The sequence below is a fragment of the Hyla sarda genome, unplaced genomic scaffold, assembly GCF_029499605.1.
Source record: "Hyla sarda isolate aHylSar1 unplaced genomic scaffold, aHylSar1.hap1 scaffold_707, whole genome shotgun sequence".
Taxonomy (NCBI): Eukaryota; Metazoa; Chordata; class Amphibia; order Anura; family Hylidae; genus Hyla; species Hyla sarda.
Genome location: NW_026610726.1, coordinates 23,538 through 44,640, shown reverse-complemented (window position 1 = coordinate 44,640; position 21,103 = coordinate 23,538). Strand labels below are relative to the sequence as shown.

The following is a 21,103-nucleotide window of genomic DNA, read 5'->3' as shown; positions in this document are numbered from 1 at the left end:
CTCATTATGATTATAGAGACTTTAATTCAAGGCATCAGACAGGATCCGCGCGTCTCCCTTGAAGATTTCTTCTGAACATAAGACGCTGCAGATACTTTTATTTATCACAAACCCTAGACCAGCGTTTCCCGTCTTGACGTCTATTTTCAGTCTCAGATCATAAAATCCATTTTTCTATATGAGAAGTCGTCAATATGTCAGCGTCCCCCGGGTTCAGTAAACATCGGTGTAATTCTTTTCCTTTTCTTTGTCCTCCCCGGGGTATAAAATCCCTAGAGATCTGATCACATCTGGTACAAGATCTCTTTACTTCACACTTTGCGCCATTATTACACGGATTGAAGACCCAGTTACACGCTCGTAAATTCCCATATATGTCGTGGATTGGAAGGAAAAAGGTTCTTAAATCTTATATTTACCAATAATATTTTATATTTTTACAGTCCGTCCCTATCATAGTACGGAATTGTTATTTTTCTTCTATCCGATGGTTATTTTGTAATTTTGTTATGATTCAGAAGAGACCACGTGTCCCGTATAGACGCTCACCCTGAAGACATTAGACGGCGGTTTTGTGTTTCCGGATTTACACACTTATTATAAAGCTTTTCCTTCCTCTGGATTATTAGAGCTCGTTCGCTCTTCTTTTTCTCATCCTCCCCTTTATATTCCTCCTCATGTGGATATGGAATTCTCCTCAGTCCCTCCTTCTATAGGGCCCATTTTGTGGCCCCCGCACTCCTCCTTGGCCTCTCTAGTTCTTTCCTCTTTTATATATAACTTTGTCGGTATTACGAGACTGCTCTACGACTGATTCTGATTTCCCTTCTCCCCTAATCCCCCTTTTTCATATTATACACACATTTATAAGAAGAGAGTTAGACCATTACAGGCTCCCAACTCGTACATAAATCAAACATGATACCTCTATAATGGCCCAAAGAGAAGAAAACTAAAACAAAAGAAAAAAAGGGGAAAAGATAAAAAAAAAGACTTAACATTAAACATCAGACATATAACCCAACTGGACATGACTAGACAGGCTCCTTGACAACAGGGTGGACGGAAGGTGGACTCTTACATATATAGGGGTCTTGCTTGAAAATTCAATCTTTCTGGCGGGAAGTTATTTCCATTATTTTCCTTCAGGGCCGGCATTAGGGGGGGGAAACCTGGGCTTTTGCCCAGGGCCCCCATCCCCTAAAAAAGGGCCTGTGCCAGGACAGGAGCGGACTCCATCCTCAAAGGGGCCCCTGTTATAGCACACCGCGCTACCGCAGCCCGGACCGTCCGCATTGAAAGCAAGGGAGCGGCTGCGGGCACGGGTTAAACAGCAGCAGTGATAGGAGGCCGAGGCTAAAGCCGCTCCTCCGATTCACTTTGCTGCTGCCGCTGCTGTTCACTTCCCTTCTGTCTCCCCTCCCCGTTCCCTTCTTACTGCAGACTTCATGCAGTCTGCCACAGCGAGTGAGCAGGGGAGTGAGGCCCCTCCTCCAGATGAATATGCCGTACAGATACGCCGTGATGACGTTCCCTGAGCTGCGTGCGCTGCGGTCACTATGTCACGACGCAAGCTCAGCGGCTCAGTGCAGCCTCAGGGGCAGGTGGCAATCCAGCCATAGTAACGGCAGCCAGTTTATCAGGCAGGGACCGGACAAAGTAAGTGGTAAGTTAAATAATACATACAATACACTAATTCATACTATAGAAGAAAGGATGTCCAGCGCAGATTCTTGCAGAACGGAGCTTTTATTTGCAGACTTTCACCTCGGTGCACAGACAATGTAGACACACATGACGGGTTTCTGTCCTACATCTGGACCTTAGTCATACAAGTTGTAAAATTACCTGTCAGCCATTTATAGAGGACGTGAGACATCAGCTCCTCCTTAATGGGGCGCTTCTTAGATGTCCCATCTTCTCCACCCCCCATCATACAGGTGGATCGTACCACCTCTACATGACCAGGGGTGATATCTGACTATAGGCAACATATTCAATGTATCTATCACAACTACATATAATGTGAAATATAAAAAAACATATACAGTGGTCCCTCAACATACGATGGTAATCCGTTCCAAACGGACCATTGTTTGTTGAAACCATCGCATGTTGAGGGATCCGTGCAATGTAAAGTATAGGACAGTGGTCAACAACCTGCGGACCTCCAGATGTTGCAAAACTACAACACCCAGCATGCCTGGACAGCCGTTGGCTGGCTGTCCGGGCATGCTGGGTGTTATAGTTTTGCAACATCTGGAGGTCCGCAGGTTGAAGACCACTGGTATAGGAAGTTGTACTCACCTGTCCCTGCCGCTCCGGACCGTCACCGCTGCCCGGGATGTCGCTGTCCTTCGCTGTTGCCGCGTCCCCGAGGTGTCCCCGACGCTCCGGCAAGGCCTCTGCTTCCCCGGCATCTGCGCTCTTCGTCATTGCCATCACGTTGTTACGCACGCCGCTCCTATTGGATGACGGGACGGCGTGCACAGCGACTTGATGACGTCGATGGAGAGCGCCGACGATGCAGGGGATCCCGAAGAGGACGCGCCGGAGCCCCGAGGACAGGTAAGTGATCGTCAGCGGACCACACGGCGCACCGTAAACGTCTATCTGGTGGCAGCTGAAGCAGTCTGCACTGCCGGATAGCCGTTTATGCGATGGCCCCGACATACAAAAGCATGGTATGTTGATGCTGCCTCTGAGAGGCCATCGTATGGTGAAATGATCGTATGTCGAGGCCATCGAAGGGCGGGGGGGGGGGGGGGGGGGGTCACTGTACATATCCAATCACCTATATAGAAAATACGTATCATAAATATACAGTATTAAAAACCAATGGCTGTCATTGTGGGAATAGACCGGGCATTATATAAAGAACTTTTTCTGTAATATGGAAATATATATTAAAAATGATTGTAGCATAAATATATATAAATATGTCACGCCTATACCAAATGGCTTGGAGAATCACACATATGAGCCAAATATATAAATATCATTCATCTTGATAGTTATGTATATGGTTCAGAAGAATGTATATAAATCTCATTAATAAAATGATTGTCAATAATGTAAAATGGTGTCCATTCTTTTCCTCAATCCTTTAGGTGTGCGGATGTTTAGTTTGAGGATCCAAAAGACCTCGCGGTCCAAGAGTTTGTGTTTAGTGTTGTCACCTCTAATAGGGGCCGTAATTCTTTCTAGTCCCTGTACTATTATGGATGCAGTGCTGCCACATGTCTATCTGCACAGTGTTTGGACACCATTGAGTTGGGTCAGGACAGAAATTTTCAAAACGATTAATTAATGAAACCGCACGGTCAATGGCGTAAACGTAAGAAAAATATCATAATCCAGAAGTGCGTATTTTTGGTCATTTCATATACCATAAAAAAAGAAAAAAATATAAACAAGTCCAATCATACCAAAAATGGTACCGATATAAAAACTACAGACCACAGCGCAAAAAGAAGCCTCATCCATTTATAGGGGTCAGAAGAGGACAATAAACCCCTCCAGCATTGCACAATTGCATTGGGTTATTTTTGGCTTCATTGTAGATTTTGTGGTAAAATGACTGATGTCGCTACAAAGCACAATTGTTTTCATATAAAACAAGCCTCATATGGGTCTGTAGGTATAAATGAAAAGTTATGGCTATTAAAAGGCAAGAAGGAAAAAAATAAAACACAAAAACTGTTGTTAAGGGGTTAATGCCACCACAAAGTGTTTTTAGTCCATAGTAGCATTAAGAGAGTATGAGGGGCTCATACACCGGTCCTAGCTGTTACCTGACCCCACTATCAGGGGCACAAATTGGACGCACTATAACTCCTATTCCAGCCTATTAACTCCCTAAATGCCACTGTTCATAGAAACCGCATCATCTAGAAGGTTCTCCTGCACATGGAATGTGATAAACATTTTACAAAAATGCAGAAAACATGGATTAAAGGGGATTAAAAACTTTCTGTCTGCGCCAAAACGGGGAAGGCTGGGAGATGTGAGGTATGATCTGGGATATGAGTAGGATAAGTGCATCTAACCTCATATATGAACGTGTTGTGAGGAAGACAGGGCCGGACTGGGCGTGAAAACCAGCCCTGGAAAAAATGACATACCAGCCCCATAGTGTTGCGTCATTATACCAGCGCGTTGTCATTTTCTTGTTCATAAAAGGTAAAATCATGCATTTTAAAGCATATTTAAAGAGTGCCTTATTTATAGATAATACATATATAAAGAGCAAAAAAAGTATAGTTTTCCCACATTAGGTGCGAGTATAGTTTCCCCACATTAGGTGCAGTATAGTTCCCCCACATTAGGTTGGCAGTATAGTTCCCCACATTAGGTGCAGTATAGTTTCCCCACATTAGGTTGGCAGTATAGTTCCCCCACATTAGGTGTGCAGTATAGTTCCCCCACACTAGGTGCAGTATAGTTCCCCCACATTAGGTGCAGTATAGTTCCCCCACATTAGGTGCAGTATAGTTCCCCCACATTAGGTGCAGTATAGTTCCCCCACACTAGGTGCAGCATAGTTCCCCAGCATTAGGTACAGTACAGTTACTGAGGACAAGCAGGGCTCTGTACACTGAGGACAAGCAGGGCTCTGTACACTGAGGACAAGCAGGGCTCTGTACACTGAGGACAAGCGGGGCTCTGTACACTGAGGACAAGCGGGGCTCTGTACACTGAGGACAAGCAGGGCTATGTGCACTGAGGACAAGCAGGGCTGTGTGCACTGAGGACAAGCAGGGATCCGTACACTGACAACAAGCAGGGCTCTGTACACTGAGGACAAGCGGGGCTCTGTACACTGAGGACAGGCAGGGCTCTGTACACTGAGGACAAGCAGGGCTCTGTACACTGAGGACAAGCAAAGCTCTGTACCTGAGGACAAGCAGGGCTCTGTATACTGATGACAAGCAGGGCTCTGTACACTGACAACAAGCAGGGCTCTTTACATTGAGGACACGCAGGGCTTTGTACACTGAGGATAACCTGGGCTATGTGCACTGAGGACAAGCAGGGCTCTGTACACTGAGGACAAGCAGGGCTCTGCACACTGAGGACAAGCAGGGCACTTTACATTGAGGACAAGCAGGGCACTTTACATTGAGGACAAGCAGGGCTCTGTACACTGAGGATATGCAGGGCTCCGTACACTGACAACAAGCAGGGCTCTGTACACTGGGGACAAGCAGGGCTCTGTAAACTGAGGACATGCGGGGCTCTGTGCAGTGAGGACAAGCAGGGCTCTGTACATTGAGGACAAGCAGGGCTCTGTACACTGAGGACAGGCAGGGCTCTGTACACTGAGGACAAGCAGGGCTCTGTACACTGAGGACAAGCAGGGCTCTGTACACTGAGGACAAGCAGGGCTCTGTACACTGACAACAAGCGGGGCTCTGTACACTGAGTACAAGCGGGGCTCTGTACACTGAGGACAGGCAGGGCTCTGTACACTGAGGATAAGCAGGGCTCTGTACACTGAGGACAAGCAGGGCTCTGTACACTGACAACAAGCAGGGCTCTTTGCATTGAGGACAAGCAGGGCTCTGTACACTGATAAGCAGGGCTATGTGCACTGAGGACAAGCAGGGCTGTGTGCACTGAGGACAAGCAGGGCTGTGTGCACTGAGGACAAGCAGGGCTCCGTACACTGACAACAAGCAGGGCTCCGTACACTGAGGACAAGCAGGGCTCTGTACACTGAGGACAAGCAGGGCTCTCTACACTGAGGACAAGCGGGGCTCTTTACACTGAGGACAAGCAGGGCTCTGTACACTGAGGACAAGCAGGGCTCTGTACACTGACAACAAGCAGGGCTCTTTACATTGAGGACAAGCAGGGCTCTGTACACTGAGGACAAGCAGGGCACTTTACATTGAGGACAAGCAGGGCTCTGTACACTGAGGATATGCAGGGCTCCGTACACTGACAACAAGCAGGGCTCTGTACACTGGGGACAAGCAGGGCTCTGTAAACTGAGGACATGCGGGGCTCTGTGCAGTGAGGACAAGCAGGGCTCTGTACATTGAGGACAAGCAGGGCTCTGTACACTGAGGACAAGCAGGGCTCTGTACACTGAGGACAGGCAGGGCTCTGTACACTGAGGACAAGCAGGGCTCTGTACACTGAGGACAAGCAGGGCTCTGTACACTGAGGACAAGCAGGGCTCTGTACACTGAGGACAAGCAGGGCTCTGTACACTGAAAACAAGCAGGACTCTTTGCATTGAGGACAAGCAGGGCTCTGTACACTGATAAGCAGGGCTATGTGCACTGAGGACAAGCAGGGCTGTGTGCACTGAGGACAAGCAGGGCTCCGTACACTGACAACAAGCAGGGCTCCGTACACTGAGGACAAGCAGGGCTCTGTACACTGAGGACAAGCAGGGCTCTCTACACTGAGGACAAGCGGGGCTCTTTACACTGAGGACAAGCAGGGCTCTGTACACTGAGGACAAGCAGGGCTCTGTACACTGACAACAAGCAGGGCTCTTTACATTGAGGACAAGCAGGGCTCTGTACACTGAGGACAAGCAGGGCACTTTACATTGAGGACAAGCAGGGCTCTGTACACTGAGGATATGCAGGGCTCCATACACTGACAACAAGCAGGGCTCTGTACACTTGGGACAAGCAGGGCTCTGTAAACTGAGGACATGCGGGGCTCTGTACACTGACAACAAGCAGGGCTCTGTACACTGAGGACAAGCAGGGCTCTGTACACTGAGGACAAGTGGGACTCTGTACACTGACAACAAGCAGGGCTCTGTACACTGAGGATAAGCAGGGCTCTGTACACTGAGGACAAGCAGGGCTCTGTACACTGACAACAAGCAGGGCTCTGTACACTGAGGACAAGCAGGGCTCTGTACACTGAGGACAGGCAGGGCTCTGTACACTGAGGACAGGCAGGGCTCTGTACACTGAGGATAAGCAGGGCTCTGTACACTGAGGACAAGCAGGGCTCTGTACACTAACAACAAGCAGGGCCAGGGGCGGACATATCACTTGTTCAGCCGGTTCGGCTGCACAGGGGCCCAGCGTGTTAGGGGGCCCACCTAGTGGCCCAGGTCACAGCCTGGGCCTCACAGTTTGGGCCCCTGCCAGTACTTCATACTATATGCTGCAGCAACAGGTCCCGGACCTGCCGCTGACAGCAGTAATTTACCTTTAAACCGGCCGCACGAGACGGACAGGCCAGGGGCTGATGGGAACAGACGTGCCCCGCACAGGCACGCACGTCTGTTCCAAGCCCCTGACGTCACGTGTCATGGCCTCTGACCCCGGCAGAAGCGACAGGAGCAGCAAACCCTCCCGCCTCACACAGCCGCATCCCTGAGTAGATGAGGTGAGGAGAGCGACGATTGGGTGGAGGGCGGTGGGGGTTGGGGAGGGGATTGTAATGATGATGAAGAGGACAGGAGGGGTGTTGAAGAGGTTGGTGGTGTAATGATAAGGAGGATTGGGGGTCTGGGAGAGTGTAGTGTTGATAAGGAGGACCAGCAGGGGAGTCAGGGGTGTAGTGATTAGGGGGTTTAATGTTGATGAGAAGGACTGGGAGGGTGTCAGCTGTGTAATAATGATGAGGTGATGAGGAGACTGAGGATGGAGTGCGTGGGGTGTATGGGGTGATGAGGATGGAGTGCATGGGTTGTATGGGGTGAAGAGGATGGGGTGTATGGGGTGATGAGGATGGAGTGCATGCGTTGTATGGGGTGAAGAGGATGGAGTGCATGGGGTGTATGGGGTGATGAGGATGGAGTGCATGGGGTGATGAGGAGACTGAGGATTGAGTGCATGGGGTGATGAGGAGACTGAGGATGGAGTGCATGGGGTGATGAGGAGACTGAGGATGGAGAGCGTGGGGTGTATGGGGTGATGAGGAGACTGAGGATGGGGTGCGTGGGGTGTATGGGGTGATGAGGAGACTGAGGATGGAGTGCATGGGGTGATTAGGAGACTGAGGATGGAGTGCATGGGGTGTATGGGGTGATGAGGAGACTGAGGATGGAGTGCATGGGGTGATGAGGAGACTGAGGATGGAGTGCATGGGGTGATGAGGAGACTGAGGATGGAGTGCATGGGGTGTATGCAGTGATGAGGAGACTGAGGATGGAGTGCATGGGGTGATGAGGAGACTGAGGATGGAGTGCATGGGGTGATGAGGACACTGAGGATGGAGTGCATGGGGTGTATGGGGTGAAGAGAATGGAGTGCATGGGGTGTATGGGGTGATGAGGAGACTGAGGATGGAGTGCATGGGGTCATGAGGAGACTGAAGATGGAGTGCATGGGGTGATGAGGAGACTGAGGATGGAGTGCATGGGGTGTATGGGGTGATGAGGAGACTGAGGATGGAGTGCATGGGGTGTATGGGGTGATGAGGAGACTGAGGATGGAGTGCATGGGGTGATGAGGAGACTGAGGATGGAGTGCGTGGGGTGTATGGGGTGATGAGACTGAGGATGGAGTGCATGGGGTGTATGGGGTGATGAGGAGACTGAGGATGGAGTGCATGGGGTGTATGGGGTGATGAGGAGACTGAGGATGGAGTGCATGGGGTGATGAGGAGACTGAGGATGGAGTGCGTGGGGTGTATGGGGTGATGAGACTGAGGATGGGGTGATGAGGAGACTGAGGATGGAGTGCATGGGGTGATGAGGAGACTGAGGATGGAGTGCATGGGGTGAGGAGGAGACTGAGGATGGAGTGCATGGGGTGATTAGGAGATCAGCTAAGATGGCGGTCGAAGGTCCCCTCACCTGCCTACACCGCTTTCCTGGGGTGATGAGGAGACTGAGGATGGAGTGCATGGGGTGATGAGGACACTGAGGATGGAGTGCATGGGGTGTATGGGGTGAAGAGAATGGAGTGCATGGGGTGTATGGGGTGATGAGGAGACTGAGGATGGAGTGCATGGGGTCATGAGGAGACTGAAGATGGAGTGCATGGGGTGATGAGGAGACTGAGGATGGAGTGCATGGGGTGTATGGGGTGATGAGGAGACTGAGGATGGAGTGCATGGGGTGTATGGGGTGATGAGGAGACTGAGGATGGAGTGCATGGGGTGATGAGGAGACTGAGGATGGAGTGCGTGGGGTGTATGGGGTGATGAGACTGAGGATGGAGTGCATGGGGTGTATGGGGTGATGAGGAGACTGAGGATGGAGTGCATGGGGTGTATGGGGTGATGAGGAGACTGAGGATGGAGTGCATGGGGTGATGAGGAGACTGAGGATGGAGTGCGTGGGGTGTATGGGGTGATGAGACTGAGGATGGGGTGATGAGGAGACTGAGGATGGAGTGCATGGGGTGATGAGGAGACTGAGGATGGAGTGCATGGGGTGAGGAGGAGACTGAGGATGGAGTGCATGGGGTGATTAGGAGATCAGCTAAGATGGCGGTCGAAGGTCCCCTCACCTGCCTACACCGCTTTCCTGGGGTCTTCTGCACTGATCTGCCTTCCAGCAGACCAGGGAAGTAGATCACCGATAATACTGATCAGTGCTATGCCTATGCATAACACTGAACAGTATTCACAATCTTATGATTGCATGGGGTGATGAGGAGACCGAGGATGGAGTGTGTGGGGTGTATGGGGTGATGAGGAGACCGAGGATGGAGTGTGTGGGGTGTATGGGGTGATGAGAAGACCGAGGATGGGTTGTGTGGGGTGTTTGGGGTGATGAGACTGAGGATGGGGTGCGTGGGGTGTATGGGAGTGATGATTAGACTGAGGATGGGTTGTGTGGGGTGTATGGGGGGATAAGACTGAGGATGGGGTGCGTGGGGTGTATGGGAGTGATGATTAGACTGAGGATGGGTTGTGTGGGGTGTATGGGGGGATAAGACTGAGGAAGGGGTGCGTGGGGTGTATGGGGGAGATGAGGAGACTGAGGATGGGTTGCGTGGGGTGATGAGGAGACTGAGGATGGAGTGCGTGGGGTGTATCGGGTGATTCAGTGGTGTATAGTGATTGGCAGTATTATATTAATAGAGTACAGTGGTTGGCAGTATTATATTCGGGGGTACAGTGGTTGGCAGTATTATATTCAGGGGTGCAGTGGTTGGCAGGGTTATATTCAGGGGGTACAGTGGTTGGTGTCACGATGCCGGCTGGCAGGAGGTGGATCCTCTGTGCCAGAGAGGGATTGGCGTGGACCGTGCTAGTGGACCGGTTCTAAGTCACTACTGGTATTCACCAGAGCCCGCCGCAAAGCGGGATGGTCTTGCTGCGGCGGTAGTAACCAGGTCGTATCCACTAGCAACGGCTCAACCTCTCTGACTGCTGAAGATAGGCGCGGTACAAGGGAGTAGACAAAAGCAAGGTCGGACGTAGCAGAAGGTCGGGGCAGGCAGCAAGGATCGTAGTCAGGGGCAACGGCAGGAGGTCTGGAACACAGGCTAGGAACACACAAGGGAACGCTTTCACTGGCACGATGGCAACAAGATCCGGCGAGGGAGTGCAGGGGAAGTGAGGTATACATAGGGAGTGCACAGGTGAAGACACTAATTGGAACCACTGCGCCAATCAGTGGCGCAGTGGCCCTTTAAATCGCAGAGACCCGGCGCGCGCGCGCCCTAGGGAGCGGGGCCGCGCGCGCCGGGACAGGACCGACGGAGAGCGAGTCAGGTACGGAAGCCGGGGTGCGCATCGCGAGCGGGCGCCACCCGCATCGCGAATCACATCCCGGCTAGAGGCGGTATCGCAGCGCACCCGGTCAGTGGATCTGACCGGGGCGCTGCCGTAGCGAGGATGTTGCGAGCGCTCCGGGGAGGAGCGGGGACCCGGAGCGCTCGGCGTAACAGTACCCCCCCCCCCCTTGGGTCTCCCCCTCTTCTTGGAGCCTGAGAACCTGAGGACCAGACTTTTATCTAGGATATTGTCCTCAGGTTCCCAGGATCTCTCTTCAGGACCACAGCCCTCCCAGTCAACTAAAAAAAAAGTTTTTCCTCTGACCTTTTTGGAGGCCAGTATCTCCTTTACGGAAAAGATGTCCGAAGAACCGGAGACAGGAGTGGGAGAAATGAGTTTGGGAGAGAAACGGTTGATGATGAGTGGTTTAAGAAGAGAGACATGAAAGGCATTAGGAATACGGAGAGAAGGAGGAAGAAGAAGTTTGTAAGAGACAGGATTAATTTGGCACAAGATTTTGAAAGGACCAAGATAGCGTGGTCCCAATTTGTAGCTGGGAACACGGAAGCGGACATATTTAGCGGAGAGCCATACCTTGTCTCCGGGAGAAAAAATGGGGGGAGCTCTTCTTTTCTTATCGGCAAATTTTTTCATGCGCGATGAAGCCTGTAAGAGAGAATTTTGGGTCTCTTTCCATATGGTGGAAAGATCACGAGTTATTTCATCCACAGCGGGCAAACCAGAGGGCAAGGGAGTAGGGAGGGGGGGAAGAGGGTGACGGCCGTACACCACGAAAAATGGGGATTTGGAAGAAGATTCAGAGACTCTGAAGTTGTACGAGAATTCGGCCCATGGTAGAAGATCTGCCCAGTCATCCTGGCGGGAGGAAACAAAATGCCGTAAATAATCACCCAGGACCTGGTTAATTCTTTCTACTTGCCCATTGGATTGAGGATGATAAGCAGAAGAAAAGTTTAATTTAATCTTGAGTTGTTTACAGAGAGCCCTCCAGAATTTAGACACGAATTGGACGCCTCTATCCGAGACGATCTGCGTGGGCAACCCGTGAAGACGAAAAATGTGTACAAAAAATTGTTTTGCCAACTGAGGCGCTGAAGGAAGACCAGGAAGAGGAATAAAATGTGCCATCTTGGAAAATCGATCAACGACCACCCAAACAACAGTGTTGCCACGGGATGGGGGTAAGTCTGTAATAAAGTCCATACCAATCAGAGACCAAGGCTGTTCGGGGACAGGCAGAGGATGAAGGAGACCAGCAGGCTTCTGGCGAGGAGTCTTATCCCGGGCACAGACAGTGCAGGCCCGCACAAAGTCAACAACATCCGTCTACAAAGTCGGCCACCAATAGAAACGAGAGATGAGTTGCAAGGATTTCTTGATGCCCGCATGGCCTGCGAGATGGGAGGAGTGACCCCATTTGAGGATTCCGAGGCGTTGGCGTGGAGAGACGAAGGTCTTCCCTGGAGGAGTTTGCCTGATGGAGGCTGGAGAAGTGGAGATCAGGCAGTCAGGAGGAATGATGTGTTGCGGAGAGAGCTCTACTTCCGAGGCATCGGAGGAATGAGAGAGAGCATCGGCCCTAATGTTCTTGTCGGCAGGACGAAAGTGAATTTCAAAATTAAACCGGGCAAAGAACAGAGACCACCTGGCCTGGCGAGGATTCAGCCGTTGGGCAGACTGGAGATAGGAGAGATTCTTGTGATCGGTGTAAATGATAACTGGAAATTTTGATCCCTCCAGCAGATGCCTCCATTCCTCAAGTGCTAATTTAATGGCCAGTAGCTCTCGATCCCCGATGGAGTAGTTCCTCTCCGCCGGAGAGAAGGTCCTAGAAAAGAAACCACAAGTAACAGCATGCCCGGAAGAGTTTTTTTGTAGAAGGACCGCTCCAGCTCCCACTGAGGAGGCATCAACCTCCAATTGGAAGGGTTTAGATGGGTCAGGTCTGGAGAGGACGGGAGCAGAAGAAAAGGCAGACTTGAGCCGTTTAAAAGCGTCTTCCGCTTGAGGAGACCAGGACTTAGGATTGGCATTCTTCTTGGTTAAAGCCACGATAGGAGCCACAATGGTGGAAAAATGTGGAATAAATTGTCTGTAATAATTGGCGAACCCCAAAAAACGTTGGATAGCACGGAGTCTGGAGGGGCGTGGCCAATCTAAGACGGCAGAGAGTTTATCTGGGTCCATTTGTAGTCCCTGGCCAGAGACCAAGTATCCTAGGAAAGGAAGAGATTGACATTCAAACAGACATTTCTCCATCTTGGCATAAAGTTGATTGTCTCGAAGTCTCTGAAGAACCATGCGGACATGCTGGCGGTGTTCTTCTAAGTTGGCAGAAAAAATCAGAATATCGTCCAGATACACAACAACACAGGAATATAAGAGGTCGCGAAAAATTTCATTAACAAAGTCTTGGAAGACGGCAGGGGCGTTGCACAGGCCAAAGGGCATGACCAAATACTCAAAGTGTCCATCTCTAGTGTTAAATGCAGTTTTCCATTCGTCCCCCTCCCTGATGCGGATGAGATTATAAGCACCTCTTAAGTCCAGTTTGGTAAAGATGTGGGCACCTTGGAGGCGATCAAAGAGTTCAGAGATAAGAGGTAGGGGGTAGCGGTTCTTTACCGTGATTTTATTAAGTCCGCGGTAGTCAATACAAGGACGTAGGGAGCCATCTTTCTTGGACACAAAGAAAAATCCAGCTCCGGCAGGAGAGGAGGATTTGCGGATAAACCCCTTTTTTAAATTTTCCTGGATGTATTCAGACATAGCAAGAGTCTCAGGGGCGGACAGAGGATAAATTCTGCCCCGGGGTGGAGTAGTGCCCGGGAGGAGGTCAATAGGACAGTCATAAGGCCTGTGAGGAGGTAAAGTCTCAGCTTGTTTTTTGCAAAATACGTCAGCATAGTCCATATAGGCCTTAGGGAGGCCGGTTACTGGGAGGGAGTACTGGGAACCGGTTTAAGGCAGTCATTGAAACAAGAGGTACCCCAGCTCTTGATTTCCCCTGTGGACCAATCAAGGGTTGGGGAATGGCGTTGAAGCCACGGTAGTCCAAGGAGAATTTCGGAAGTGCAATTGGGGAGGACCAAAAACTCAATTTTTTCATGATGAGGTCCGATGCACATTAGGAGGGGCTCCGTGCGATAACGTATGGTACAGTCCAATCTTTCATTGTTAACACAATTGATGTAGAGGGGTCTGGCGAGACTGGTCACCGGGATGTTGAACCTGTTGGTGAGAGAGGCCAAAATAAAATTTCCTGCAGATCCGGAATCCAAGAAGGCCATAGTAGAGAAGGAGAAGGTAGAGGCAGATATCCGCACAGGCACAGTAAGACGTGGAGAAGCAGAGTTGACATCAAGGACTGTCTCGCCTTTGTGCGGAGTCTGCGTACGTCTTTCTAGGCGAGGAGGACGGATAGGACAATCCTTCAGGAAGTGTTCGGTACCGGCACAGTACAGGCAAAGATTCTCCATGCGGCGTCGTGTCCTCTCTTGAGGTGTCAAGCGAGACCGGTCAACTTGCATAGCCTCCACGGCGGAAGGCACAGGAACGGATTGCAGAGGACCAGAGGAGAGAGGAGCCGGGGAGAAAAAACGCCTAGTGCGAACAAAGTCCATATCCTGGCGGAGCTCCTGACGCCTTTCGGAACAACGCATGTCAATGCGAGTGGCTAGATGAATGAGATCATGCAGGTTAGCAGGAATTTCTCGTGCGGCCAGAACATCTTTAATGTTGCTGGATAGGCCTTTTTTAAAGGTCGCGCAGAGGGCCTCATTATTCCAGGATAGTTCAGAAGCAAGAGTACGGAATTGTATGGCGTACTCGCCAACGGAAGAATTACCCTGGACCAGGTTCAGCAGGGCAGTCTCAGCAGAAGAGGCTCGGGCAGGTTCCTCAAAGACACTTCGAATTTCCGAGAAGAAGGAGTGTACAGAGGCAGTGACGGGGTCATTGCGGTCCCAGAGCGGTGTGGCCCATGACAGAGCTTTCCCAGAGAGCAGACTGACTACGAAAGCCACCTTAGACCTTTCAGTAGGAAACTGGTCCGACATCATCTCCAAGTGCAGGGAACATTGTGAAAGAAAGCCACGGCAAAACTTAGAGTCCCCATCAAATTTATCCGGCAAGGATAGTCGTAGGCTGGAAGCAGCCACTCGCTGCGGAGGAGGTGCAGGAGCTGGCGGAGGAGATGATTGCTGAAGCTGTGGTAGTAGCTGCTGTAGCATCACGGTCAGTTGAGACAGCTGATGGCCTTGTTGCGCTATCTGTTGTGACTGCTGGGCGACCACCGTGGTGAGGTCGGCGACAACTGGCAAAGGAACTTCAGCGGGATCCATGGCCGGATCTACTGTCACGATGCCGGCTGGCAGGAGGTGGATCCTCTGTGCCAGAGAGGGATTGGCGTGGACCGTGCTAGTGGACCGGTTCTAAGTCACTACTGGTATTCACCAGAGCCCGCCGCAAAGCGGGATGGTCTTGCTGCGGCGGTAGTAACCAGGTCGTATCCACTAGCAACGGCTCAACCTCTCTGACTGCTGAAGATAGGCGCGGTACAAGGGAGTAGACAAGAGCAAGGTCGGACGTAGCAGAAGGTCGGGGCAGGCAGCAAGGATCGTAGTCAGGGGCAACGGCAGGAGGTCTGGAACACAGGCTAGGAACACACAAGGGAACGCTTTCACTGGCACGATGGCAACAAGATCCGGCGAGGGAGTGCAGGGGAAGTGAGGTATACATAGGGAGTGCACAGGTGAAGACACTAATTGGAACCACTGCGCCAATCAGTGGCGCAGTGGCCCTTTAAATCGCAGAGACGCGGGGCCGCGCGCGCCGGGAAAGGACCGACGGAGAGCGAGTCAGGTACGGAAGCCGGGGTGCGCATCGCGAGCGGGCGCCACCCGCATCGCGAATCGCATCCCGGCTAGAGGCGGTATCGCAGCGCACCCGGTCAGTGGATCTGACCGGGGCGCTGCCGTAGCGAGGATGTTGCGAGCGCTCCGGGGAGGAGCGGGGACCCGGAGCGCTCGGCGTAACAGTTGGCAGTATTATATTCAGGGGGTACAGTATTTGGCAAGGTTATATTGATTATTATCATCATACAGAAGATGAGGATCTACTAACAAATTAAGGAACCAATGATGTCCAAGTGTCAGACTCTGCAGAGAAGATGGAAGAAATCCTGGTGTCTGGACCAGATGAAGAAGAAAAGTAAAGACAACAGAGAAGACGTCACTCAGGTCAGTGATATCATTGTGTATTTTCCTAACTGTCCCATCAGAGCTGTAGTCACTGATATCATTGTGTAGTCTCCTGACTGTCCCATCAGCTGTAGTCACTTCAGACATGATGGGAGTTGCAGCTTTCCAACAGCTGGGGAGCCACTTGAACCAAGGTGATTGGTGGGGGTCCCATGAGTCAGACCCCCACCATAAAAATGGGCTGTTTATTTTAAAATGCCTGAGCCTTATTTTTGGTCCCAGTCTGGCCCTGCCTGTAAGTCACTTCTATCACTAAGGATAAGAAGCCAAGGAACCAGGGGGTGCCAAGGGGTGTAGTGCTAAGTCCAGGGGTGTGAATGTAAAGGGGAGCACTGCCCTCTGCCTCCCAGCTAGATACGGGTCAGGCTGACCCGGGGGAGTACTCACTGGGCCGCACACTGAGAGGGACAGGGGCCACCCGGAGCCCACCTCAGGAGCCGTTCCATCCACCTGTGGTGGACAAGGCAAGTGGCGACACTACACGTGCGGGGTAAGTGGAGGCCCTCCGGTGGGGTCTAGGTACATGAGGGGGCACAGTGCTGGGGGGGGGGGGGGGCCCAGGCACATTCTTTGCACATGGGCCCTCTGCTGTCTGTGTCCGCCCCTGAGCAGGGCTCTTTACATTGAGGACAAGCAGGGCTCTGTACACTGATAAGCAGGGCTATGTGCACTGAGGACAAGCAGGGCTGTGTGCACTGAGGACAAGCAGGGCTGTGTGCACTGAGGACAATCAGGGCTGTGTGCACTGAGGACAAGCAAGGCTGTGTGCACTGAGGACAAGCAGGGCTCCGTACACTGACAACAAGCAGGGCTCTGTACACTGAGGACAAGCAGGGCTCTGTACACTGAGGACAAGCAGGGCTCTGTACACTGAGGACAAGCAGGGCTCTGTACACTGAGGACAAGCAGGGCTCTGTGCACTGAGGACAAGCAGGGCTCTGTACACTGAGGACAAGCGGGGCTCTGTACACTGAGGATATGCAGGGCTCCGTACACTGACAACAAGCAGGGCTCTGTAAACTGAGGACATGCGGGGCTCTGTGCAGTGAGGACAAGCAGGGCTCTGTACACTGAGGACAAGCAGGGCTCTGTACACTGAGGACAAGTGGGGCTCTGTACACTGAGGACAGGCAGGGCTCTGTACACTGAGGACAAGCAGGGCTCTGTACACTGAGGACAAGCAGGGCTCTGTACACTGACAACAAGCAGGGCTCTGTACACTGAGTACAAGCGGGGCTCTGTACACTGAGGACAGGCAGGGCTCTACACTGAGGACAAGCAGGGCTCTGTACACTGAGGACAAGCAGGGCTCTGCACACTGACAACAAGCAGGGCTCTTTACATTGAGGACAAGCAGGGCTCTGTACACTGATAAGCAGGGCTATGTGCACTGAGGACAAGCAGGGCTGTGTGCACTGAGGACAAGCAGGGCTGTGTGCACTGAGGACAAGCAGGGCTCCGTACACTGACAACAAGCAGGGCTCTGTACACTGAGGACAAGCAGGGCTCTGTACACTGAGGACAAGCAGGGCTCTCTACACTGAGGACAAGCGGGGCTCTTTACACTGAGGACAAGCAGGGCTCTGTACACTGAGGACAAGCAGGGCTCTGTACACTGACAACAAGCAGGGCTCTTTACATTGAGGACAAGCAGGGCTCTGTACACTGAGGATAAGCAGGGCTCTCCAAGGGTGGGGGCCAGAGGCAGTTAGGGGAAGAAAGCCGAGACAGAGTGGATGCAGGATGGCTCATTTTACTGCATTTTGTGCTTCATATAGCTCCGCAATGGAGCATTACTTTTAATTACTTGCTTAGGAAGTTATATTTATCATTACATGAGGGAATTAAATAAATTATATTTATTTTACCCCTTTTAGTCTAAAACCGGCCCTAATTTTCTTGGTTACAACAAAGAAAATAAATGTTACTCTCTCCTAGCTTGATTTGCTTAAAGGGGTACTCTGCTGCTAGACATCTTATCCCTTATCCTTTGTTTAGAACAATGGGTGCTGCAGGAGATTGCGGGTGTCCCACTGCTGGGGCCCCCGCAATCTCCTGCAGCACCCTGCGTTCTAAACAAACACCAGGTTCCTTCAGCAGTGGTTGTGACATCATGGCCATGCCCCCTCATGACACTATGCCACGCCCCCTCTAATCATGTCTGTGGGAAGCCAACACCTCCCCTCTCATATACAACAATAGAGGGTGTGTGGCCATGACTTCACGATCAAGGCCTCCGTCTCCACGCTTTCTGGACAAAATGTACTCCTTTAACCCCTTAAGGACAATGGACATAAATTAACCCCTTAAGGACAATGGACGTAAATGTATGTCCTGATGCTGGTACTTGGTATTTGACCTGTACATGACAACAAGCTATCAGATGCCATGATCAATACAGCTCACGGCATCTGCGGCAGTGCGGCACCTTAACTGGATGATCTGATCACCCACAGTATGGCCGCTGGGATCAGATCAGCTAAGATGGCGGTCGAAGGTCCCCTCACCTGCCTACACAGCTTTCCTGGGGTCTTCTGCACTGATCTGCCTTCCAGCAGACCAGAGAAGTAGATCACCGATAATACTGATCAGTGCTATGCCTATGCATAACACTGAACAGTATTCACAATCTTATGATTGCTATAGATAGTCCCCTATGGGGACATAATAAATTAAAAATAAAAACGTGAAAAATCCCCTCCCCCAATTTAAATTAAAATCACCCATTTTACAAAAAAAAAAAAAGCATTAAAAAAAAATTATTCAACATATTTGGTATCGCCGCATAAATGTTTGATCTAGATAAATAAAATGTTAATGAAACCATATGGTGAATGGTGTAAATGTAAAAATAAAAGTCCAAAATTGAGGCTTTTTGGTCACCACATAAAAAAAACTGTATAAAAAAAAAGCAATCAAATAGTCACATATACATACGGTATTAAAAAACTACAGGTCATGACACAAAAAACGAGCCCTCACACAGCCCCGTAAACAGAGAAATGAAATAGTTATAGGTGGTCAAAATAGGGCGATTCTAAACATACTGATCTTGTTTGAGATTGTCCAATAATAGAAAAGTACGTAAAGATGGGGATCATTTTAATTGTATTTACCCACAAAATAAAGAAAACATTGAATTTATACCGTAAAGTGAACAGCGTGAAAATGAAACCTTCCAAAATATGCAAAATTGTGGTTTTCATTTAAATTTCCTCACACAAATAATCATTTTTTGGGTTTCCCGTTACATTTTAGGTGTCATTACAGAGTAACAAAAATTTTCTAGGGCGTATAAAGCGTGGCGTGGTTTAGTCCAAGAAGTAAAAGCAGATTTTCACATAAAATGGGAAAACGAGTTAAGAATACAATTAACTCCAGAAAGTTGGTCTAAAATATTCATAATGCCGACACAATTATCCCACTGCGCCTCTCACCTCGAAAACTCCAGAAAGCTTCTATACCGATGGCACCGTACACCGCGGCAGATAGCAACGATGTACCCTGATGAAAACATCTCGCCTCTATGCTGGAGGTGTGGGGCTGAGGAGGGTACATTTTTGCATATGTGGTGGTTTTGCGCTCAGATACAGCCGATATGGAAAAAAGTTAATAATTTTTTGAGAATATTACTGGAGAAAGATATAAAATGGGATTTAAAAGTTGCCCTTTTAAACATCGGCTTAGAGTCATTGGTATATAGGGATAGAGTGATAGCCTTTATCTTGTTATCAGTGGTACGAACAGAAATAGCAAAAAACTGGAAAAGTGCACAAGTGCCAACCTTGGTAACAGTAATAAGTTTTGTCAGTCAGGCATGTACACTGGAGAGGCTTAGATTAGATAAAATAGAAAATATACCTTTATATGACAAACAGTGTAATATGTGGGATCATTGGATAAAAAGAATACAAGAAGTCAGTATAACTGGATCATAGTAGTTGAGAAAGCAAAAGATAAGGAAAGGTGGGAATTTTATTCTTTCTATTTCTTTTTTTGATAAGTGCTGGCTGGAGAATTTAGCTATGAAAAAATAAGGGATATGAAGGTGAATATAAGGTAGATAGTTGAGGAATATGAAGGTGATCACAGCACATGATTTAAGGTATCTATGAATGAATGTGGAATACCTAGCTTACCCATGTTATTCATTTACTGTTAGTTAAAAAATGTTTACGTTTTCGTCTTTATGTGGGTTGGATTATATCATAACAGACGAATTTGAGTTACGGTTGTTTGGTTGTTTTAAGATGTAATGTCTTTTTAAATACAATAAAAAAAAAAAAGTAACAAACAAGTGAGTGATCCAGCTCACCTTCCCTGATGTACGGTGCTCGGACCGGTACCCGGCAAGGCACTGACTGTCGTTTTTATGATGTGATGTATCTTCAATAAAGCTGCTTGCAACGAAGTGCTGGACCCTACGTGTCATTACAAAGTACAATTGGTCACGCAAAAAACAAGCCTCATATGGGAACTGCTATATCATCATGCTGTAAGAACTTCATCTTTTGTTTTCTGAACTTGTCTTGCTAAACTCTTTTATATATTTTTGTACCTGTATGTCATTTGTTTCTGTATTTTTATATAGTCAGCACTGTGATACCTTTTATCAGAAGAAATGTTTAATTAATCAGCTCTGATCTTTGATCTCTAAATATATGAGCTCACCTTTCTGAAGGCAGCTCGGGTGAAAACACGTTTATCTGAGGGTTAATTTGGTGACATGCTGGGACTTGTAGTGAATACCCAGAGGTCTGGCGGCTTTAACCCTTGCACCATCACACTCTCTCAAGCGTCTTAGCTGGACCGATAGGGTGTAATCGTGACAACTGTGATCAGACAGGCCTATAACATTCTTTAATTGGCCTCAACATATCCTCAACATATCCCCACACCTCTTGTTTGAATAGTTATTGTGTAATATTATGTCTAATACTTGTCCTTGTTTGTACCCCATAATTGTAAGCGCTGCAGAATCTGTAGGCGCTATATAAATAAAATTATTATTATTATGGAAATATAAAAGAGTTATGGATTTTAGACGGCAAGGAGAAAAAAACAAAAAAGCAAAAATAAAGTTGTCCTTGTCCTTAAGGGGTTAATCACACACCTACTATTGGTGACTAGACTGCTTATTCCGATATACTAGAGATCTTCTACCCCCT

At 49.5% G+C, this 21,103-nt stretch overlaps 1 protein-coding gene across 1 annotated transcript in view; it reads right to left on the bottom strand.

The window, feature by feature from the left end:
- Positions 1-21,103, bottom strand: part of LOC130344230 (oocyte zinc finger protein XlCOF6-like) — a 117,656-nt gene that overhangs the window by 84,706 nt on the left and 11,847 nt on the right. The gene's annotated exons all lie outside the window — the stretch shown is intronic.